Below are 25,233 nucleotides of genomic sequence, written 5' to 3' on the forward strand. Positions count from 1 at the left end.
TATGCAGGTCAGGAAGCAGCAGTTAGAACTGGACATGGAACAACAGACTGGTTCCAAATAGGAAAAGGAATATGTTGGGGCTGTATATTGTCATCCTGCTTATTTAACACCCTGCAGAGTATATCATGAGAAACGCTGGACTGGAAGAAACACAAGCTGGAATCAAGATTGCCGGGAGAAATATCAATAACCTCAGATATGCAGATGACACGACCCTTACGGCAGAAAGTGAAGAGGAACTCAAAAGCCTCTTGATGAAAGTGAAAGTGGAGAGTGAAAAAGTTGGCTTAAAGCTCAACATTCAGAAAATGAAGATCATGGCATCCGGTCCCATCACTTCATGGGAAATAGATGGGGAAACAGTGGAAACAGTGTCAGACTTTATTTTTCTGGATCCCAAAATCACTGCAGATGGTGACTGCAGCCATGAAATTAAAAGACGCTTACTCCTTGGAAGGAAAGTTATGACCAATCTAGATAGCATATTCTAAAGCAGAGACATTACTTTGCCAACAAAGGTTCGTCTAGTCAAGGCTATGGTTTTTCCTGTGGTCATGTATGGATGTGAGAGTTGAACTGTGAAGAAGGCTGAGCACCGAAGAATTGATGCTTTTAAACTGTGGTGTTGGAGAAGACTCTTGAGAGTCCCTTGGACTGCAAGGAGATCCAACCAGTCCATTCTGAAGGAGATCAGCCCTGGGATTTCTTTGGAAGGAATGATGCTAAAGCTGAAACTCCAGTACTTTGGCCACCTCATGCGAAGAGTTGATTCATTGGAAAAGACTCTGATGCTGGGAGGGATTGGGGGCAAGAGGAGAAGGGGACGACAGAGGATGAGATGGCTGGATGGCATCATTGACTCGATGGACGTGAGTCTGGTGAACTCCAGGAGTTGGTGATGGACAGGGAGGCCTGGCGTGCTGCGATTCATGGGGTCGCAAAGAGTCGGACGCAACTGAACAACTGATCTGATCTGAATTTTTAATTTGTTTCTAAACTTGTATTATTTTATGTTGCTCCCTATGTAACTCATAATAAGGACATTTAAAAAAATATTTGTGCAAACCGTGTCCCATCCATTTAATATGAGCTGAGAGAAAAGTCTCTTCCCCTTAGTTTTATTCTTATTATTGAAGCATTCTCAACATTTCGATCCCAAGTCTGAAGAGTTTTGTTATTTACAGTATTTTTTGTATAAATATCTTGAATAGTTTTCATGAGAAATAAATTTTGCTTTTCTTTAGATTTCAGTTCTAACTTTGACAATCAGAAACTTTTTTATTTTATTGTTTTGGCCTCCCTATGTGGTCTGAGATCTCAGTTCCCTGACCAGAGATTGAAACCCCAGTCCTTGGCCATGACCATGCAGTCTTAACCACTGGACCACCAGGGAATTCCTCAATAATCAAAATCCATTTAAAAATCTCCCAATTGCATACCTTACCCAGTGGTCCGATGGCAATGACCTGTTCATGCCAGGATCCCTCCTTGGTTCCCATTTGGAAAGTGAGATGGAGTAGCCAAGAAGTACTCTTAAACAGAGGGATTAAACATTTCCAAGTTTGAATCTGAGTTCTGGTATAGTTATACAAGTGACTTCGCTATGCTTTTTTATTGTTCAACCTAAAGTGCAGGAGGGAGAAATAAGCTCCTGAAAGTTAGTGAAGACAGAAAAATAGAACAAGACTCTATCGCCTGAGATGCTTCTTTAGGTATGATGATAGTTACAATTTACAACCAAGATGCAAGACAGCATGATGATTAGAAGCATGCATACGGAGCTGCCTGGGCTGGAACACAGGCCTGCCATTTACTCAGTTGGGAATGGAACCTCCCTGTGTGCTTCTGTGAAATGGAGATAAAAAACAGGACCGGCCTCATGGATTCTTGGGAGGACTGGCAAAGGTAAATAAAATACATGCACCGAGAAAAGTGCCTGGCATGTTGTAAATGCTCAAAAAACTATTGTTGTGTTGTTTATTATTTCTCAGTATTTTAACAATACACCCAAAAGAAACTTCATATCAATAAATTAATTCAAAATATACAGACCAAATGGGGCTTCCCTGGTGGCTTGGTGGCTAAGAATCTGCCTCCAGGGCAGGAGACATGGGAGATGTGGGTTCAGTCCCTGGGTTTAGAAGATCCCCTGGAGGAGGAAATGGCAACCCACTCCAATATTCTTGCCTAGAAAATCCCATGGACAGAGGAGCTTAGTGGGCTACAGTCTATGGGGTTGCAAAAAGAGTTAGACACGACTGAGTGACTAAGCATGAGCATGCTGACTAAATGCAGGTAAATATAATTTTAGAATTCTAGTAAATTTAGTTATATAGAAATTGGTGATATTAATATTATATTGATTCATGTTCATGAAAATGATGATTGTTGTCTAACATATATTTTTACAGAAATCTTTACTTCAGAAATTTCTTCATAAGCACAGAATTAAAGCACTTTGCAAACAGAGCCTAAAGGAAAAAAAGAGACAAAAGCATTTTGACTTCCCATTTATTCTCCTGTAAACTGAATTGTAAGTCCAGCTACAATTATTCCAGTTGTCTTCTTAATTCCTCTTTTATCCAAAAATCTTGAAAGAATCATCTATATTTGAAGTTACAATCTATTACTGCAGTTTTCTTCTTGGCCTCAGGTAACATCATTTCAGCTTCTCTGGTAGCTCAGATGGTAAAGCGTCTGCCTACAATGCGGGAGACACAGGTTAGATCCCTGGGTCAGGAAGATGCCCTGGAGAAAGAAATGGCAACCCACTCCAGTACCATTGCTCCTCTGCAGCTGCTCTTGCAGGAGCCATTGAAAAAGCCAGTGCTACTAAAACCCAACAAATCCTTTTTACTTATTACTGATGGAGGCTTCAAAGCAACCAACAATGTTGGCTTTTCCTTCCTTCTTGAAGCTCTTCTCCTCCCCTGGCTTCCTCTTTCCTATATTTACCCTGTCTCTCTCTGGACTTCTTAATTTTCTCAGATACCTCTTTTCGTGGCAATGTTGTTAATTTTTTATACTCCTTAGGATTTGTATCTTGAACATCTCAATGTTAGACTCTCTCAGATTGCTTTGACCCAAGCCAATAATTTCAGGTTATCACCCAAAGTGTCCCAGTTTATATTTCTCAGTTTATGTCTCAGTTGTTTATATTTCTGTCTCTTAGACACCATGGTGCTCCATAAATATTTTAAGGTCACTGTGACCTCAACTAAAACTCAGTATTTTTCTTTCCACTCCAAAGTTGCTTCCATATTAATTCTTATTTAGACAGATGACTCTACCATCAACATGCTCATCTAAGATAGAAACATTTAAAGCACACTGGATTGTTTCCTGAACACTTTCCAGTATTTCCTATTGGTGCTCAAGACTAGCTAAATCTGTCTTTTAAATTACTTAACTCTATTCTTTCTCTACATCTACAGCCCTAGGTAGTTTTCCTTTGTTTTATCTTTTACTTACAATATTACAATAACCCCTACATTGTAGGGCAAGACAAGACCATAAAGCTAATGAAGAACACTGAATTTTCAGAGAAAAAGAAACTTAAATCAGTAGAACCTTTAATGTAAAGTAGGAATAGGGTGTGGTAAGTTGGCAATTGATCCTTCCACAGAATGAAAATTTCTTAGCTCTTAACTTCTCTGCCAGGAGAAGGCAATGGCACCCCACTCCAGTACTGTTGCCCGGAAAATCCCATGGATGGAGGAGCCTGATAGGCTGCAGTCCATGGGGTCGCTAAGAGTCAGACACGACTGAGCGACTTCACTTTCACTTTTCACTTTCATGCATTGGAGAAGGAAATGGCAACCCACTCCAGTGTTCTTGCCTGGAGAATCCCATGGATGGAGAAGCCTGGTAGGCTGCAGTCCATGGGGTCGCACAGAGTCGGACACAACTGAAGTGACTTAGCAGCAGCAGCAGCAACTTCTCTGCCATTCTGTATCCCTTTCATGGCATTACCACAAACTGCTCTATACTATAATTATTTGTGTATTAGATTCATCTTACATGCTAGTGTTTCAGTTCAGTCGTTCAGTCATGTCTGACTCTTTGCGAACCCATGGACTGCAGCATGCCAGACCTCCCTGTCCATCACTGACTCCTGAAGTCTACCCAAACTCATGTCCATTGATTCGGTAATGCCATCCAACCATCTCATCCTCTGTCATCCCCATCTCTTCCTGCCCTGAATCTTTCCCAACATCAGGGTCTTTTCAAATGAGTCAGCTCTTCACATCAGGTGGCTAAAATACTGGAGTTTCAGCTTTAACATCAGTCCTTCCAATGAAAACCCAGGACCGATTTCCCTAAGAATGGACTGGTTGGATCTCCTTGCAGTCCAAGGGACTCTCAAGAGTCTTCTCCAACACCACAGTTCAAAAGCATCAGTTCTTCTGTGCTCACCCCTCTTTATGGTCCAACTCTCACATGCATACATGACCACTGGAAAAACTATAGCCTTGACTAGACGGACCTTTGTTGGCAAAGTGATGTCTTTGCTTTTGAATATGCTGTCTAGGTTGGTCATAACTTTCCTTCCAAGGAGTGTCTTTTAATTTCACGGCTGCAATCACCATCTGCAGTGATTTTGGAGCCCCAAAAAATAAAGTCAGCCACTGTTTCCACTGTTTCCCCATCTATTTGCCATGAAGTGACGGGACTGGACGCCATGATCTTCATTTTCTGAATGTTGAGCTTTAAGCCAACTTTTTCACTCTCCTATTTCACTTTCATCAGGAGGCTCTTTAGTTCTTCTTCGCTTTCTGCCATAAGGGTGGTGTCATCTGTATATGTGAGGTTATTGATATTTCTCCCGGCAATCTTGATTCCAGCTTGTGCTTCCTCAAACCCGTGATGTACTCTGATGGTGTACATTTCTCATGATGTACTCTGCATATAAGTTAAATAAGCAGGGTGACAATATACAGCCTTGACGTACTCCTTTTCCTATTTGGAACCAGTCTGTTGTTCCGTGTCCAGTTCTTCCATTTAAGTCTGGATTTTGTGGTAAGGAGTTTATAATCTGAGCCACTGTCAGCTCCTGGTCTTGTTTTTGCTAATGGTATAGAGCTTATCTGCTGCTGCAAGGAATATGATCAGTCTGACTTTGGTATTGACCATTTGGTGATGTCATGCATAGAGTCATCTCTTGTCCTGTTGGAAGAGGGTGTTTGCTATGACCAGTGTGTTCTCTTGGCAAAACTCTGTTAGCCTTCGCCCTGCTTCATTTTGTACTTCAAAGTCAAACTTACCTGTTACTCCAGGTATCTCTGGAGTTCCTACTTTTGAATTCCAGTCCCCTGTGATGAAAAGGACATCTTTTTTTGGCATTAGTTCCAGAGGGCCTTTTAGGTTATCATAGAACCATTCAACTTGAGCTTCTTTAGCATTACTGGTTGGGGGCATAGGCTTGGATTACTGTGATATTGAATGGTTTACCTTGGAAATGAACAGAGATCATTCTGTCATTTTTGAGATTGCACCCAAGGACTGCATTTCGTGTTCTTTTGTTGACTATGAGGGCTGCTCCATTTCTTGCCCACATTAGTAGATATAATGGTTATCTGAATTAAATTCACCCATTCTGGTTCATTTTAGTTCACTGATTCCTAAAATGTTGGTGTTCACTCTTGTCAAGTGGTCAAACAGACCACTTCCAATTTACCTTGATTCATGGACCTAATATTCCAGGTTCCTATGTAATATTGCTAGAGCTTAAACTTTCTAAAATTAAGAGACTTCTCTTATTTTTATCCTTCCCACCCCACCCCACCCCCAAGAAATGCTTGATACAGTTTTGCAATCCAATAGGTATATAATTGAGATGAGCTGTGATTTTTGCCATTAGGTTTCTTGGGAACTATCAGAAACACACATGTCTATTTTATGCTATGCTAAGTCACTTCAGTCATGTCCGACTCTGTGTGACTCCATAGAAGGCAGCCCACCAGGCTCCCCCGTCCCTGGGATTCTCCAGGCAAGAACACTGGAGTGGGTTGCCATTTCCTTCTCCAGTGCATGAAAGTGAAAAGTGAAAGTGAAGTTGCTCAGTCGTGTCCGACCCTCAGCGATCCCATGGACTGCAGCCCTGCAGGCTCCTCCATCCATGGGATTTTCCAGGGAAGAGTACTGGAGAGGGGTGCCATTGCCTTCTCCGTGTCTATTACTAAACCTGTGCTAAATTGCATGGAATGTCCCCATCTTCTTTCTAATATGCACTAAAAGTCTCTATTTTCAAAGCTTCTCATCAACAGATTATTTATTAAAAAGAAAACAGTAAGAATAATTATAAACATCTTTAAAGTAGCAATCTCTAGCCTTCTTAGCCCTGAATTATCATCATGTTGAAAGAGGCAATGAGGTGCATTGTCAGGATCACAGATTCTGATCTAGATCTATTTGGGTCGAAACCTTGGCTCCGCCCTCAGAAGCTGTGTGTCCTAAGTAAGGTACTTAAGCCACCTGTGCCTCACTTTCAATATGTGTAAGACAGGTGATAGAATAGTATCTACCTCATAAGGCTGGTGTGAGAATGAAACGAATGAATCTGTATAAAGTGCTTAGAAAAGTATTTGGGACATTGTTAGTGCTCAAGTGGTTTGAGCTATTACACTATTATTATTATTATGTGCACTCAGTTGTTTATGTCTGCCCCTCCCTTGAAAGCATGAACTTCTAAATGGTTGATACTGTGTTTTCTTGGTCTTTGTATTTCAAGTGACCAGCACAGTGCCTGACACACAATAAACTCTAAAAGAGAAGAACCTGGAATAAAATCTCTTCTTACCCTAGAGGTGAACTTGAACTTGCTCCGTCTTGGGTATCCACAGAACTTTCTTTTCGTCCATCATCAACCTCATATTTAACCCTGCTGGTTTTCATTTATTTTATAATTCAGTCATAATGAATTTTAAAATCCATTCTAACTTCCAGAGATCTCTGGAGACTTGCCTCATCAGTCTGACATAGCATTCATTTACATTCCTTATTTTTTCATTTCCTTGTATGAGGTCTAAGAATTGTTCCAATAAAACACTTTTAAGATTGCATTACACATACTGTGTGCTATTTATTCCTGGCTACATGTTCAAATTAACAAGCAAGAAATTGTGTATGCCCTGATCAACTATTAAAACTGTAACGCTATATCTTTTATAACTGAAAAAAATTAGCCCTGGACTATGCTTTGGTAACCATCTACACTAATAGTTTAAATGGAAAGTATTTATGCTACTTGATCATTCTCCCGTGATGGTAAGTTCTTCAGTAGCCCCCATGATAAAAAAAAAAAAAAAAAAAAAAGAATCATCTGTCTTTTGCCTGTGCTTTTCCAGAAAGAGAGAACACATTACTCCAAAGTCATCTTGTTCTTTTGGTGGGAAAATATTTCTTATATTGAATATAACCCATTGCTCTAAAAAATAACATAGGTTAAAGCAGATCACCATCTTCCATTGCGGTCTTCAAATATTTGAGAACAGGTATTTTATTTCCTGATATAAATCAACAGACTGTACTGATGGAGTTCAAGAATTTTTAAAATTAAATGCACATAAATATAATTAAATCCTATTATTTTGAAGATCAAGAAATGGAAAAGAAGAGAGGTTGAATAATTTGCCCAAAGTCACACATTTGTTCATTCATTGTGTACTCAGACACCAGCCTGATAAATTCACAATTTTATAATTTTATTATAACATATGACAATTTTATAATTGAAAATAACATATACCACTTTATAATATATGATATAATTTGCTGTAACAAATACATTATGAAAAAATTGTTATTTTATTACATAAATAACACTGAAGACCTTACAGCCAATTCATTCTCTTCCTTCTCTCCCCAGAGGCTACCACTAACCCCTATTTGTTATTTAACATTCAAATATATTGTATCAGTCAGTGTTTCAGCAGAGACACAGAATCGCTGTGGATGACATGGAATAAAGGATTTACGTTAGGGATCTGATTTTACACAGTTGTAGGTGCTGTTGAAGAAGTGGAAGCCTGTTGCCTCTGCATCTGGGATGGAAGTCATTGAAGATTCATAGACATGAAGCAGGGCAGAATGACAAATGGGAACATAAATCAGTTCCTCCTTGCCTCCAACCTTGGCAATGCCAGTGAAATCAAAGGAGCTGGAACCCTTTGCCATGAGGCTGCACACATGCCTGGCACTGGACTCAGAATAGCTGAAACAGAAGCTGCTGGCCTGGACAAGGTGCAAGCCTGGTGGCTCCTCCAGGCCAGTGAGGAAAGCAGCAGTCAGACACAATGTGTGGGATCTGTAGTGGCTCCTGGTCGCCATGGAACACATAATGTTCTGTAGTTGTCTAGAGTATGCCCTTAGTCTCTGCCAGTCATCCAAAGCTAGGGCTCAGCAGCCAAGAGGACCCACAGAGCTCTTCCCTCACCTTGCTTTGTCAACAGATTTCTCAATGTGATGTTTTCTAAGGACTGACAACCGGCTTGGACTAAAAAGTGTGTCGTGTCGATCAGTTTCAGTACCTGAAACATCTGCTCCTTTAATCACTTGTAAAGGGAGGATGTGTCATGAACGTGAGAATCAATGCAGCACCTAAACATTGTCCTGAGGGTGAAATGAGATGATTATGAAGTACCTGGTTTAGTGAGAGGCATACAGTAAGCACTCAATAAATAGTTATAAATATTAATAGTATTAGATAGTGTTAGTGCCTCAGTTATGTCTGACTCTTTGAAACCCCATGGACTGTATGTAACCTGCCAGGCTCTTCTATCTATAGAATTCTCTAGGCAAGAATACTGGAGTGGGTTGCCATTCCCTTCTCTAGTGGATCTTTCTGACCCAGGGATCGAATCTGCATTGCAGGTGGATTCTTTACCATCTGAGCCACCAAGAAAGTCTTCAGTATTATTCTACCTTAAAACTCTCTCTGCTTCTCAGGACTTCCCTGGTGGTCTAGTGGTTAAGAATCCACCTTCTGATGCAGGGCACATGGGTTCAATCCCTGGTTGGGGAACTCAGATCCTGCAGGTTGCAATGAAGATCTTGCCTTCCACAACTAAGACCCAATACAGCCAAATTAATTAATTAATTTAAAAACTCCTACTGCTTCTATTTGTGTCTCACCATTGAACACTAGACTTCTTGAAGATAAGATCTGTGACTTATCTTAAGAAGCTTAGCTCAGAGCCTGATCTATAGAAGGTGTTCAACACTTGGAGATTGTATTGAAAATGAATTTGTAAGACACTTTCCTGGCAGCAATTCCTAGGAGAGGAGAGACAATTTATGAGGATATTCAACACATGACAATGAGGAGGGCACCATCATTGGGGGGAAATACTCAAATACCAATCCTACTGTTTGCATGAATTCTGTGATGGTAGAGCCTAAGATGTTCTTGATTTATTCTGTAAATGGTATTGGTAAATTCAGCTACCAATTTAGAAAAATTCGAGTTCTATCACTAGGTAACATCACACGGTAAAATGAATTTCAGGTGGATAAAACATTTAAATGGAAAAAGTAAAGTCATCAAATCTTGGAGGAAAATAAGTAGGGATGAATGTGCAACTTTGGAGCAACATTTTCTAAGCATGTCACCAAAGAACAATTTAATAAAAGTTTTAATCCTATAAACTCCAATTGGAGCTGTAACTCCAATACTTTGGCCACCTGATGCGAAGAGCTGACTCATTGGAAAAGACCCTGATGCTGGGAAAGATTGAGAGCAGGAGGAGAAGGGGACGACAGAGATGACATGGTTGGATGGCATCACCAACTAGATACATGAGTTTGAGTAAGCTCCTGGAGTTGGTGATGGACAGGGAGACCAGGTGTGCTGCGGTTCATGGGGTCACAAAGAGTCGGACACGACTGAGTGACTGAACTGAACTGAATCCTATAAAAATAAGAAAAACAAATTTCTGTTTAAAAATCTTAATGAATTAAGGAGGAAAAGAATGAATTGTACTGACATTTGCAAAATACATGACTAAGTGTTAACGTTAACTTGTGAGGGATTCCAATAAACTAGTATGAAAAATATGAATAAATCAATAGAAAAATGTACAAATGTACAGTCATTTCAAAAAAGAAGAAAGAGAAATTGCCAATAAGAATATGAAAAAAAAATAGTTCCCCTTAATAGTTTAAAAATTGCTAGTTAAAAAAATATAAACAAAAAGATCTACTCTATAGTACAGGAAACTATATTCAACATTTTGTAATAACTATTTTTCTATAATGAAAAAGAATGTGGAAAGAATCATTTTGTTGTACAATTGAAATGAACATGACATTGTAAACAACTATACTTCAGTTAAAAAAAAAATCTGGGGACTTCCCAGGTGGCACAGTGGATAAGACTCTGCCTACCAATGCAGAGAACATGGGTTTGATCCCCAGTCCAGGAAGAGTCCACATGCTGCAGAGCAACCACGCCCATGTGCCGTTAACTACTGACATCTGTGTACTTTAGGGCCCATAACAAAAAGTAGCCCTCACTCTCCGCAACTAGAGAAAGCCCTCAAGCACCAGTGAAGACCCAGCACAGCTATATTAAAAAAAAAAAAAAAAATCTGGGACTTCCCTGGTCGGTCCAGTGGTTAAGAATCCACCTGGCAATGCAAGGGACAGGGGTTCAATCCCTGGTCTGGGCAGCTCCCACATGCTGCAAAGCAAACTACTGAGCCCGCGTGCCACAACTTCTGGACCCTGCGGGCCTGTGCTCCGAAACAGAGACGCCACACCGCAACTAGTCCTAGGGACTAGGAAGTCCCTGCTTGCTCCCTGCAACTGGAGAAAGCCTGAGCACAGCAATGAATACCCAGAGCAGCCAATAAATAAATAAATAATTTTTGAAAGTTCTACTTAAAAAAAATTTTTTTTTAAATCTGCAAAGTCCCTATTGTTACATACAATAACATGCTCTCAGGCTCTAGGGATTAGGACATAGCCGCCTTTGGGGATCATTATTGTCTGCCAAGTAGGTTTAAAATGATTGATTCTTATGCAGATTTCTCATACCCCTCTGCTCTGAGTGAGAACACCAATACCAGAGCAGTCACAAACCGTACTTGCCTACAATTTGAGTAGTTTGGGCCTGGCAACACTGCCTCAGCCTGTTCCATTTATTTTCTGACATTTAAACAGGAATCAATCTTTCAAAATATTGATTCTGAACTTTTAAAAACATCTATTAAGTAACCATAAATATTAATTTTTTTATCTCCTGCTTTCTCATCCCTCAACTTTAATAGTGTGTCGAATATTATTTTATACCCAAACCATTTTCCTTTTCTTTTTTTGCTAAGTATTAAATTTGAAGGTTGAACAAAGGAAAGCACCTCATCAAGGAGTAATGGGTTTACCTTGCAGTCAGGGTGAAAAAATTCTCTCTGATCCAGACGTGCAGGAGTCTCCATCCTTCTTAATCGATTTTACACTTCTACTTCACTTGCAGACACAAAAATACTTGGTCCAAAAAAGAAATGAGAAATCACAATGGCTTGAGGTTGAGTTTTTGAGTGAATCAGCACAAAGTTGTTCCACGAATGTTTCCGTCATTTTTTAAGAGGCAATGAAATTAAGTGGAAAAAAACCTCAGTCAAACCACTGCTTTCTGCCTCGTGTTTCCCATCTACAAGTTGGAAAAGCCCTGTCTTCCCTTATCTTATTATGTAATTTCGAAACATGAAATGTGCAGGCTAATGGGCCTTTACAGCATTAGGTTACATTCACGTATTTGCTTTGCATGTGTTGAAGGTTGAATTCAGTTTTATGGACACACTTCAAACTTCTGAGGTTGTGTTCTCTTCATTCTAATCTCTCACTCAGCTTACTGGATATTTAGTAAGTATCTATTTCTTCAATAAATATTCAATAAAATGCCTGCCTTGTGCTCTGAAAGGGCAAACTGGAAATTCCCATGCAACATAATTATAAAACTTAGACAAGTGCATAAAACCTTGAATGTGGAATAAGCTGTAAGCATAAATGCTGAAGAATGGGTCTGGAAAAAGTACCGTCAATGAATTGGCAGAAAGGAGATGGGCAAATGGAAAAGCCGCAGGGAGTCTAAGACCTTCAGTGAATCATTTTGTATTGACTCTGCTATAATAAGCAAAAACCAAATACGGGTAGCCTTTTCAAATGGCTTTCACTATATTAACATTTAAATGAACAGCAATATTCAAAAAAATTAATTCAGCTTATTTAAGCTAAAATTTTCTTACAATTACACATATCACATACACACTTATACATGAGTAGGAGTAAAATGCCTCAGTGCCTAAAGTTCTAGAAAGATTACTGTGATGGTTCTTCAATACTCTCATTGGTGTTAAGTATCTCTTACACCACTGAATCTCTCTCCAGTGGCTGGATAGAACCCAAAACAAGAGATATAGTTTCTTTGAGGTCCAAAGTTTCCACCCAGAGGACAAACCTTCAAAGTTAGGAGGGATTAAGGAGATCATGGACCACTGTAGGTCCAAGTGCCACTGATCATGAGAGCTAAGGTTCTTATCTTTCATCAGGGGAGCTCAATTTCTGTGATTGGTTGCCCTGTTCAGTTCAGCTGCTCAGTCATGTCCAATCTTTGTGACCCCATGGACTGCAGCATGTCAGGCCTCCCTGTCCATCACCAACTCCCGGAGTTTACTCAAACTCATGTCCATTGAGTCAGTGATGCCATTCAACCATCTCATCCTCTGTCATCCCCTTCTCCACCCACCCTCAATCCTTCCCAGCATCAAGGTCTTTTCAAATGAGTCAGTTCTTCACATCAGGTAGCCAAAATATTGGAGTTTCAGCTTCAGCATCAGTTCTTCCAACAAATATTCAAGACTGATCTCCTTTAGAATGGACTGGTTGGATCTCCTTGCCGTTCAAGGGACTCTCAAGAGTCTTCTCCAACACCACAGTTCAAAAGCATCAATTCTTCAGCATTCAGCTTTCTTTACAGTCCAACTCTCACATCCATACATGACCACTGGAAAAACCATAGCTCTGACTAGATGGACCTTTGGCAAAGTGATGTCTCTGCTTTTTAATATATTCTCTAGGTTGGTCATAACTTTTCTTCCAAGAAGTAAGCCTCTTTTAATTTCATGACTGCAGTCACCATCTGCAGTGATGTTGGAGACTACAAAAATAAAGTAAGCCACTGTTTCCAAGGTTTCCGCATCTATTTCCCATGAAGTGATGGGACCGGATGCCATGATCTTAGTTTTCTAAATGTTGAGCTTTAAGCCAACTTTTTCACTCTCTTCTTTCACTTTCATCAAGAGGCTCTTTAGTTCGTCTTCATTTTCTGCCATAACGGTGGTGTCATCTGCATATCTGAGGTTATTGATATTTCTCCCAGCAATCTTGATTCCAGTTTGTGTTTCTCCCAGCCCAGCATTTCTCATGATGTACTCTGCATATAAGTTAAATAAGCAGGGTGACAATATACAGCCTTGACATACTCCTTTTCCTATTTGGAACCAATCTGTTGTTCCATGTCCAGTTCTAACTGTTGCTTCCTGACCTGCATACACGTTTCTCAAGAGGCAGGTCAGGTGGTCTGGTATGCCCATGTCTTTCAGAATTTTCCACAGTTTGTTGTGATCCACACAGTCAAAGGCTTTGGCATAGTCAATAAAGCAGAAGTAGATTTTTGCTGGAACTCTCTTGCTTTTTCAACGATCCAGTGGATGTTGGCAATTTGATCCCTGGTTCTTCTGCTTTTTCTAAATCCTCTTGAACATCTGGAAGTTCACATACTGTTGAAGCCTGGTTTTGAGAATTTTGAGCATTACTTTGCTAGCATGTGAGATAAGTGCAATTGTGTGGTAGTTTGAGCATTCTTTGGAATTGCCTTTCTTTGGGATTGGAATGAAAACTGATCTTTTTCAGTCCTGTGGCCACTGCTGAGTTTTCCAAATTTGCTGACATATTGAGTGCAGCACTTTCACAGCAACATATTTTAGGATTTGAAATAGCTCAACTGGAATTCTATCACTTTCACTAGCTTTGTTCATACTGATGCTTCCTAATGCCCACTTGAGTTCAAATTCCAGGATGTCTGGCTCTAGGTGAGTGATCATGCCATCATGGTTATCTGGGTCATGAAGATCTTTTTTGTATAGTTCTTTAGTGTATTCTTGCCACCTTTTCTTAATATCTTCTGCTTCTGTTAGGTCCATACCATTTCTGTTCTTTATTGTGCTCATCTTTGCATGAAATGTTCCCTTGGTATCTCTAATTTTCTTGAAGAGATCTCTAGTTTTTCCCATTCTATTATTTTCCTCTAGTTCTTTGCATTGATCACCAAGGAAGGCTTTCTTATCTCTCCTTGCTATTCTTTGGAACTCTGGATTCAGATGGGTATATCTTTCCTTTTCTTCTTTTCCTTTAGCTTCTCTTCTTTTCTCAGCTATTGGTAAGGCCTTGTCAGACAACCATTTTGCCTTTTTGCATTTCTTTTTCTTGGGGATGGTCTTGATCCCTGCCTCCTGTACAATGTCATGAACCTCCCTACATGGTTCTTCAGGCACTCTGTCAGATCTAATTCCTTGAATCTATTTGTCACTTCCACTGTATAATCATAAGGGATTTGACTTAGGTCATACCTGAATGGTCTTGTGGTTTTCCCTACTTTCTTCAATTTAAGTCTGAATTTGGCAATAAGGAATTCATGATCTGAGCCACAGTCAGCTCCCAGTCTTGTTTTTGCTGACTGTATAGAGCTTCTCCATCTTTGGCTGCAAAGAATATAATCAATCTGATTTTGGTGTTGACCATCTGGTGATGTCCATGTGTAGAGTCTTCTCTTGTGATGTTGGAAGAAGGTGTTTGCTATGACCAGTGTGTTTTCCTGGCAATACTCTATTAGCCTTTGTCCTGCTTCATTCCATACTCCAAGGCCAAATTTGCCTGTTACTCCAGGCAAATTTGTTTCTTGACTTCCCACTTTTGCATTCTAGTCCCCTATAATGAAAAGGACATCTTTTTGGGTGTTAGTTCTAAAAGATCTTGTGGGTCTTCATAGAACCATTCAACTTCAGCTTCTTCAGTGTTACTGGTTGGGGCATAGACTTGGATTACTGTGATAGTGAATGGTTTGCCTTGGAAATGAACAGAAATCATTCTGTTGTTTTTGAAACTGCATTCAAATACTTCATTTTAGATTCTTTATGAAGCCTACTCCATTTCTTCTAAGGGATTCTTGCCCACAGTAGTAGATATAAAGGTCATCTGAGTTAAATTCACCCATTCCAGTCCATTTTAGTTTGCTGATTCCTAGAATGTCGATATTCACTCTTGCCATTTCCTGTTTGACCACTTCCAATTTGCCTTGATTCATGGACCTAACATTCCAGGTTCCTATGCAATATTGGTCTTTATAGCATCGGACCTTGCTTCTATCACCAGTCACATCCACAACTGGGTGTTGTTTTTGCTTTAACTCCATCTCTTCATTCTTTCTGGAGTTCTTCATTCTTTCTCCACTGATCTCCAGTAGCATATTGGGCACCTACCAACCTGGAGAGTTCATCTTTCAGTGTCTTTTCTTTTTGCCTTTTCATACTCTTCATGGGGTTCTCAAGGCAAGAATACTGAAGTGGTTTTCCATGCTCTTTTCCAGTGGACCATATTTTGTCAGAACTCTCCACCATGACCCATTCTTCTTGGGTGGCCCTACACAGCATGGCTCATAGTTTCAATGAGTTAGACAAGGATGTGGTCCATGTATCAGATTGGTTAGTTTTCTGTGATTGTGGTTTTCGGTTTGTCTGCTCTCTGATGGAGATGTTAAGAGGCTTATGGATAGCGTCTGTGTGGTGCTGGAGTGCCTATGAGGAGATACCCCACATCCAAGGTTGCTGTGAGGTTGTTACTATTCATTCTGTTGTTAAAAGAGGCTGCATTCAAGCTAGATAACCTCTTGTGTTGATCTCGATAGGATGAGTATACATGCTGACTCTAATAACCCCACCCATCTAACTGCCCAATTCTATTAATCTTCACATTAAGCAACCCCCACATGTTGGTTTAAAGAATATGTTACTGCCAGAAATGGAACTTACCAGTTGGTTCACATAACTATATACTCTGTGGAGAATCCAATGGACAGAGCAGCCTGTCAGGCTACAGTCCATAGGATCACAGTGTTGGATACAACTGAAGTGATTTAGCATGCATTCATAACCCATAGAGGGCATTCAAGACAGTTGGAAAAATGAGATGGAAGTCTTAGAACTAAGTTTAATAGACGTGTTCTTTGGAACACTGAAAAAAATGAAGTTCGAGATTGGAAAACTGGATGAGGCACTTAGATTTGATCCATTTACCCTGTCTTATCAAAGCCCTTTTTTTTCTAAGAGCAGGGGAGGGTAAATTCACACCCATTGGGATGTGAAGGGTGTGGGATGAGTGGGATGCAAAGGACTGGGACAGGAAGCACTCATTGGTTATCAGTAAGACACAACGATGTCTTATTTCATCATTAGATTTCATCTGAAGTTTCTGTAGTGTTAATTTTAAAAAATCCATTTTAGGTAACATAACCATAATGTATCAAATTACTTAATATCTGTAATAATTGATATCACAGTGATGAACATTTTTTTAAAATTTGAAATAATCTAGTTTAGCAGGTCAACATGAAGGCTATGATCAAATGGACTTTGAGTTACTATCTTAGTATTTCTACTTTCTAGCTAAAGCAAATTATTTAGCCTCTTTTTTGTTTGGTTGTTTTTAATAAAGATTGTTGGTGGCACTCCACAGTATGTGGGACCTTGCTTCCCTAATCAGGGACTGAAAGCCATAACCCCTGCATTGAAAAGCAGAGTCCTAACACTGGACTGCCAGGGAATTCCCTATTTAACCTCTCTTCATGTCTCAGTTACCTTATCTGTAAAGTGAGGATGATTATGTTAGTACCCACCTCACAGGGGTGTTGTGAGGATCAAAGGATAAGAGGCACTTGAACTAAGAACCATGTTTTGCACCTAGTAAATGTTCAACAAATGTTGATTATATTCTTATTATTGGTATCCCAAAGTGCAACACACCTTTTGGCTCTGAACTATAGTTAAAGAAGGCTTCCCCAGAGGATCAGTAGTAAAGAATCTACCTACAGTGCAGGAGATGAAAGAGACTTGGGTTCAATCCCTGGGTGGGGAAGACCCCCTGGAGGAGTAAATGGCAACCCACTCCAGTATTCTTGTTGGAAAAATCCCATGAATAGAGGAAACTGGCAGGCTACAGTCCATAGGGTCCTGTAGTTAAAGAATGAAGGCAACTGGAAATCACTGAGACTAACACATAAATTCTACCACAGTAAGACAAAAACAACTTCTTTTCCCAAATTCCTTACAGAGATGATCATTTCACACAAACTCAGTGGTGTCAGTTGGTGGGAAAGAAGAGCTGCTGAGGTTCCTGCTGAGAGCTGGACCACTGAGCTACAGAACTCCTTCTCTAAATTTGATGAAAATTTTCACTATGGCAAAGCATGAATCTACTCCAGTGGGACTTCAAGAGCTGGGATGAGAAGAGCAGGCAATAGTGTTTTCATCAAAGCTCAGCTGCGTGAAATGTGTGCCATTGACTTGACACTTTAAAACAAGACTGTGGTGTTTTGGACTCCATCCAAATATGATTCGCTTCTCCAAGAACCCCCAGTAGCATAAAGAAGAAATCACCATTCCTTCACCTCCCCATCTTATACCCTTCTTGTAATTCACACAAAACACATGGCTGGATTAAGTCTTCATGGGTTTTGGGTACTGAAACACCACGATGCCATGCAGATCCACTGACCCCTAATACATCATTCAAAAATAGCCATGAAGTCTGTAAAAGGAAATTGTAGCATTTATTACCTTGAATTTTCATATTTACCTATCCAGCATTATCAGGAGACCAAGGTTTCTGAGGACATAGATTAGTGCCCTTATCCATTTCTAGATCCTGGCTACCTGACACAATGCCTTGCACATAGCAGTTATTGAAAAAAAAAAAATTGTTAAACATGTAAATGAATGAAAGAATAGATGACTTAATTTTATGGCAGCCTGTCTATAGAGTGGCTCTGAACTAGACAAGTAAGATGATTGTGTAATTTTAGTATCAGTTTAAGCAGGAAGTGGAACACTTTGGGGGAAAGTGTTCATTCTACTTGGATGCTTGCATATATGTCTATACACAATCACTAAGTTGTGTCTGACTCTTTTGTGACCTCATGGACCATAGCCCACCAGGCTTCTCTGTCCAGGGGATTCTCCAGGCAAGAATACTGGAGTGGGTTGCCATTTCCCTCTCCAGTGGATCTTCCCAACCCAGGGATCAAACCTGGGTCTCCTGCATTGCAGGCAGACTCTTTATAGTCAGAGCTACCAGAAAAGTCCCTGCATATATGTCTGACTGCCCTCAAAAGTGAAAAAACAAAGTTCAGGGGTCTGGAAAGTTTCTTAGGCATTTTCCAGAAATACTCCAAAATCGCATTTCCTGGGGAGAAAAGCTAACCTCACTGGTGCCTCCTGGCACAAGTGCTGAGGCTGCATACTGGTGACCAATTCCTAATGATGCCTCAAGTATTTTCTTGCTCAAGATATCAATTTAAAGAGGTTGAAGCAAAATGGTGAAAAGCAATTGAACATTCTCAGGAGTCATTTGGAGTTTGAGAAGATTCTCTAAGATTAGAATCTTAGAACCTAGAGATTCTAAGGATTCCTGAGATGCTTAGGAATCCTAAGATTTCTTAAGGAGGTCACACTATAAAGGAAGAAAGTAAATGAGATCTAAATAGGAGAGAAGGGGACAGATGAGATGAATTAATCTTAGGTTGCAAAGTTTTCTTTTTTGTGTAGCAATACACAGAGAAAATTACACACAGAATGTTAGAGCTGGCTGGAAACTTTGGGAAGATTTCATTTTGAATTCTCCATTCTACAAATCAGGGGGCTGTGGCCAGGGTGTTAAAGCAAATTGTCCAGAGGGACACAGGGGATTAGTGACAGAGTCAGGATTGTAAAGTGGGGTGCCCCGTTTCTAACCCCTGCTCTTTCCACTCTCGTAGCTGGCTGTCTAACCCTGGTTCAGAAGCAGAAGGCACTCCTGGGGTTATTTGGAAGAGCATTTGTCATCTGGCTGCCACACTCATGGGAGAGCCAGACCACTTGATGGTGGAAAAAGACGATGGAAATGCGAAATGTGAAGATGGAACTGTAGACTTTATATGGAAAACATGAACCAACGATGGTTTGAAATATTAAAAATAGGTTCAATTCAATTTAAATTCTATTGGACACCAGCTTAAGGGCTATAAACAAGATGTCTGGAAAAGTTTATGCAGTTATCTTGCTTTTTGCTGCATTAGGCAAATTAAAAGGACAGTCCCCATCCTCTGGGAACTTATTTAAAGGTTGAAAATGTTGACTTTAATAAAGAAAATGGAATAAAATATAGACCAAACATTACTCCTATGATTTCTTGGCCTTGCCTTCTGTGATGTAGAACCAACAGCCCTGGGCTGGAAATGAAAGAATGGGATTCTAATCCTATTTAAGCAATGGCTTCATTCACTTCACCAATACTCTGGGCTTCAGTGTATTTATCTGCAAAGTGAGATTGGATGAGATACAGTATTGTATGTCTGTATATATATATCAGATCAGATGAGTCGCTCAGTCGTGTCCGACTCTTTGCGACCCCATGAATCTCGGCATGCCAGGCCTCCCTGTCCATCACCAACTCCCGGAGTTCACTCAGACTCACGTCCATCGAGTCAGTGATGCCATCCAGCCATCTCATCCTCTGTCGTCCCCTTCTCCTCCTGCCCCCAATCCCTCCCAGCATCAGGGTCTTTTCCAATGAATCAACTCTTCGCATGAGGTGGCCAAAGTACTGGAGTTTCAGCTTTAGCATCATTCCTTCCAAAGAAATCCCAGGGCTGATCTCCTTCAGAATGGACTGGTTGGATCTCCTTGCAGTCCAAGGGACTCTCAAGAGTCTTCTCCAACACCACAGTTCAAAAGCATCAATTTTTCGGCGCTCAGCCTTCTTCACAGTCCAACTCTCACATCCATATATGACCACAGGAAAAACCATAGCCTTGACTAGATGAAACTTTGTTGGCAAAGTAATGTCTCTGCTTTAGAATATGCTATCTAGGTTGGTCATAACTTTCCTTCCAAGGAATAAGCGTCTTTTAATTTCATGGCTGCAGTCACCATCTGTAGTGATTTTGGAGCCCAGAAAAATAAAGTCTGACACTGTTTCCACTGTTTCCCCATCTATTTCCCATGAAGTGATTGGGACCGGATGCCATGATCTTTGTTTTCTGAATGTTGAGCGTTAAGCCAACTTTTTCCCTATCCACTTTCACTTTCATCAAGAGGCTTTTGAGTTCCTCTTCACTTTCTGCCATAAGGGTGGTGTCGTCTGCGTATCTGAGGTTATTGATATTTCTCCTGGCAATCTTGATTCCAGCTTGTGTTTCTTCCACTCCAGTGTTTCTCATGATGTACTCTGCATATAAGTTAAATAAACAGGGTGACAATATACAGCCTTGATGAACTCCTTTTCCTATTTGGAACCAGTCTGTTCTTCCATGTCCAGTTCTAACTGTTGCTTCCTGACCTGCATACAGATTTCTCAAGAGGCAGGTCAGGTGGTCTGGTATTCCCATCTCTTGAAATATTTTCCACAGTTGATTGTGATCCACAAAGTCAAAGGCTTTGGTATAGTCAATAAAGCAGGAATAGATGTTTTTCTGGAACTCTCTTGCTTTTTCGATGATCCAGCGGATGTTGGCAATTTGATCTCTGGTTCCTCTGCCTTTTCTAAAACCAGCTTGAACATCAGGAAGTTCACGGTTCACATATTGCTGAAGCCTGGCTTGGAGAATTTTGAGCATTATTTTACTAGCATGTGAGATGAGTGCAATCGTGTGGCAGTTTGAGCATTCTTTGGCATTGCCTTTCTTTGGGATTGGAATGAAAACTGCCCTTTTCCAGTCCTGTGGCCGCTGCTGAGTTTTCCAAATTTACTGGCATATTGAGTGCAGCACTTTCACAGCATCATCTTTCAGGATTTGGAATAGCTCAACTGGAATTCCATCACCTCCACTAGCTTTGTTCGTAGTGATGCTTTCTAAGGCCCACTTGACTTCACATTCTAGGATGTCTGGCTCTAGGTGAGTGATCACACCATCGTGATTATCTGGGTCGTGAAGCTCTTCTTTGTACAGTTCTTCTGTGTATTCTTGCCATCTCTTCTTAGTATCTTCTGCTCTGTTAGGTCCATACCATTTCTGTCCTTTATCGAGCCCATCTTTGCATGAAATGTTCCTTTGGTATCTCTGATTTTCTTGAAGAGATCCCTAGGCTTTCTCATTCTGTTGTTTTCCTCTATTTCTTTGCATTGATCGCTGAGGAAGGCTTTCTTATCTCTTTTTTGCTATTCTTCGGAACTCTGCATTTAGATGTTTATATGTTTCCTTTTCTCCTTTGCTTTTTGCTTCTCTTCTTTTCACAGCTATTTGTAAGGCCTCCCCAGACAGCAATTTTGCTTTTTTGCATTTCTTTTCCATGGGGATGGTCTTGATCTCTGTGTCACGAACCTCATTCCATAGTTCATCAGGCACTCTATCTATCAGATCTAGGCCCTTAAATCTATTTCTCACTTCCACTGTATAATCATAAGGGATTTTATTTAGGTCATACCTGAATGGTCTAGTGGTTTTCCCTACTTTCTTCAATTTAAGTCTGAATTTGGTTATAAGGAGTTCATGGTCTGAGCCACAGTCAGCTCCTGGTCTTGTTTTTGCTGACTGTATAGAGCTTCTCCATCTTTGGCTGCAAAGAATACAATCAATCTGATTTTGGTGTTGACCATCTGGTGATGTCCATGTGTAGAGTCTTCTCTTGTGTTGTTGGAAGAAGGTGTTTGTTATGACCTGTGCATTTTCTTGGCAAAACCCTATTAGTCTTTGCCCTGCTTCATTCTGTATTCCAAGGCCAAATTTGCCTGTTACTCCTGGTGTTTCTTGACTTCCTACTTTTGCATTCCAGTCCCCTATAATGAAAAGGACATCTTTTTTGAGTGTTAGTTCTAAAAGGTCTTGTAGGTCTTCATAGAACCGTTCAACTTCAGCTTCTTCAGCGTTACTGGTTGGGGCATAGACTTGGATTACTGTGATAGTGAATGGTTTGCCTTGGAAACCAACAGAGGTCTTTCTGTCGTTTTTGAGATTGCTTCCAAGTACTGCATTTTGGACTCTTTTGTTGACCATGATGGCCACTCCATTTCTTCTGAGGGATTCCTGCCCGCAGTAGTAGATATAATGGTCACCTGAGTTAAATTCACCCATTCCAGTCCATTTGAGTTCGCTGATTCCTAGAATGTCGACATTCACTCTTGCCATCTCTTGTTTGACCACTTCCAATTTGCCTTGATTCATGGACCTGACATTCCAGGTTCCTATACAATATTGCTCTTTACAGCGTCGGACCTTGCTTCTATCACCAGTCACATCCACAGCTGGGTGTTGTTTTTGCTTTGGCTCCATCCCTTCATTCTTTCTGGAGTTATTTTTCCACTGAGCTCCAGTAGCATATTGGGCACCTACTGACCTGGGGAGTTTCTCTTTCAGTATCCTATTATTTGCCTTTTCATACTGTTTATGGGGTTCTCAAGGCAAGAATACTAAGTGGTTTGCCATTCCCTTCTCCAGTGGACCACATTCTGTCAAATCTCTCCACCATGACCTGCCCGTCTTGGGTTGCCCCACGGGCATGGCTTAGTTTCATTGAGTTAGACAAGGCTGTGGTCCTAGTGTGGTTAGATTGACTAGTTTTCTGTGAGTATGGTTTCAGTGTGTTTGCCCTCTGATGCCCTCTTGCAATACCTGCCGTCTTACTTGGGTTTCTCTTACCTTGGGCGTGGGATATCTCTTCACGGCTGCTCCAGCAAAGCGCAGCCATTGCTCCTTACCTTGGACGAGGGGTATCTCCTCACCACAGCCCTTCCTGACCTTCAATGTGGGATAGCTCCTTTAGGCCCTCCTGTGTCCGCGCAGCCACGGCCCGGCCTCTTGACGCTGCCCCTGGGCTCGCTGGTGGGTTGTTCCTCCTGGCTGCCGCCCCTGGCCTTGGGCTTGGGAGCGTGGGGTAGCTCCTCCCGTCCGCCGCCCCTGACCTCGGAGGCTGGGTATCTCCTGTCGGCCGCACCCCCTGACCTCGGACACAAGGTAGCTCCTTTCGGCCCTTCCTGCGCTGTAGAATATATATATACAAATTACAGGTGCATGCTTAGTTGTTCAGTCGTGTTCAACTCTTTGTTATCCTATGGACTATAGCCTGCCAGGATGCTCTGTACTCGGGATTTTTCAGGCAACAATACTGGAGTGGGCTGCTATTTCCTTCTCCAGGAGATCTTCCCCACCCAAGAACTGAACCCATGTCTCCTGTGTCTTCTGCATTGCAGGCAGATTCTTTACCCACTGAGCCACCAGAGAAGCCCCACAGTATCTCTAATAGTCTTTGCCAAATTTAACATTCTAGACTGATTTTTTTTTAATGAATAGACTTTCATCCATTAACCATTCACTCTGCACCAGGGCCTGTGCAAGATGTTACGGATACTGAATGCTGAACAGGACCGGTATCATCCTGCCCTCGTGAAACAGAGAGAGGTAAGCAACAAACAGGAAACCATAACTAGCTAACTTTTTTAACTCTATGAGAGTCCCTTGGACTGCAAGAAGATCCAACCAGTCCATCCTAAAGGAAATCAGTCCTGAATATTCATTGGAAGGACTGATGTTGAAGCTGAAACTCCAATACTTTGGCCACCTGATGCGAAGAGCTGACTCATTTGAAAAGACCCTGATGCTGGGAAAGATTGAAAGTGAGAGGAGAAGTGGATGACAGAGGATGAGATGGTTGGATGGCACCACCAACTCAATGCACATGAGTTTCAGTAAACTCTGGGAGTTGGTGATGGACAGGCAGGCCTGGCCTGCTACAGTCCATGGGGTCACAAAGAGTTGGACATGACTGAGTGACTGAACTGAACTGAACTGAATGACTAATAAGAGAAGCAAAGCTGGGTGAGAAAGTAACATCAGGGATGGAAGATAGACTCCTTTGTGTCTTATCCATAGAGGGTCTCAAGTTTAAGATGAGCATTTAATTGCCATAGAAAGAATGTTCCTAGCAGAAAAGGCTGCATATGTAACGGCCTTGAGGTCAGAAAGAGCTTGCTATGTCTGAGGACCTGACAGAAAGTGGCTGTGGCTGGAAGATGGTGAACAAGGGGGAAAGAATGTATGAAATGAGGATAGAGCAGGTCTTTCTAGATCTGGCAGACTGTGGAAGGCAGTTTGCATCTTAGACCCATGCAGTAGGAAGCCATAGGAGACTTTAAAGCAGATGAGCTATGTGATTTAATTCATGTATCAGAAAGATGACTTTTGATTTTGCATAGAGAAGGTAGCTGGACAGGGATGCAGAGGGAGATGGGGAGGAGGTGATTGTGGTAATTAAGTGAGATGCTGGCTTGGATGAGAATCACACAGCGGAAATGAAAAAGAGGGAGTAGATATAAGAGATGTTTTAGAGGTTGTGTTGCTAGGACTTACTATTAGCATGTGTCTGGTAGGTTTGTGGAAAAGAGAAGTCAAGGTCAAAGGTGATTTGAGTATTCAAGTAGATGCTGGTGCCACTTACCTGGGCAGGCTTCAGAAAAAAGAGGACTCAGGTGGAGACAAAAATTAGTAGCTCTGTTTGGTCTTGTCAACCTTGAGTTGCCTATTAGACATGTCCAGAGACATACCAAACAGATAATTGGTTACATGAGCCTGGATCTCAGAGGAATAGTCTGGGCAGAAGATGTACACATTTTAGGAATGTCAGAATATGGCTTACAGCCAAGGTTATGAAGATACCCAGAGAAAGAATGAAAATAGGAGACAATGTCCAAGATTGTAACGTAAGTGAAGGAGTATGCTGCAGAGGCTGAGAAAGAATGATCAGTGAGACAGATGGACTAAAAAGTCAAATAAGCAAGAAGACAATGTTTCAAAGAGGGAAAAGTTGGCAGTGTTGAAAAATACTGAGAAAAAAAAAATAAGTTTGTTGATCCCTGATGTAGAAGAAAAATGAATTTACTTGGGTTTTCTCTTCTTGAATAATAAGAGTAATTCTTAGGGAAGGCAGGTTAAAAAAG

General features: G+C 40.9%; 1 long non-coding RNA gene across 1 annotated transcript; it reads left to right on the forward strand.

Moving 5' to 3' along the window:
- Positions 1-942: 942 nt before the first annotated feature.
- Positions 943-7,120, forward strand: LOC113903963. The gene is made up of 3 exons (XR_003514363.1): positions 943-1,905; positions 2,412-2,533; positions 6,731-7,120. It is a non-coding gene; the product is annotated as an uncharacterized LOC113903963 (long non-coding RNA).
- The last annotated feature ends 18,113 nt before the right edge of the window (positions 7,121-25,233 follow it).

Source organism: Bos indicus x Bos taurus, chromosome 14 (assembly GCF_003369695.1).
Source record: "Bos indicus x Bos taurus breed Angus x Brahman F1 hybrid chromosome 14, Bos_hybrid_MaternalHap_v2.0, whole genome shotgun sequence".
Lineage (NCBI taxonomy): Eukaryota > Metazoa > Chordata > Mammalia > Artiodactyla > Bovidae > Bos > Bos indicus x Bos taurus.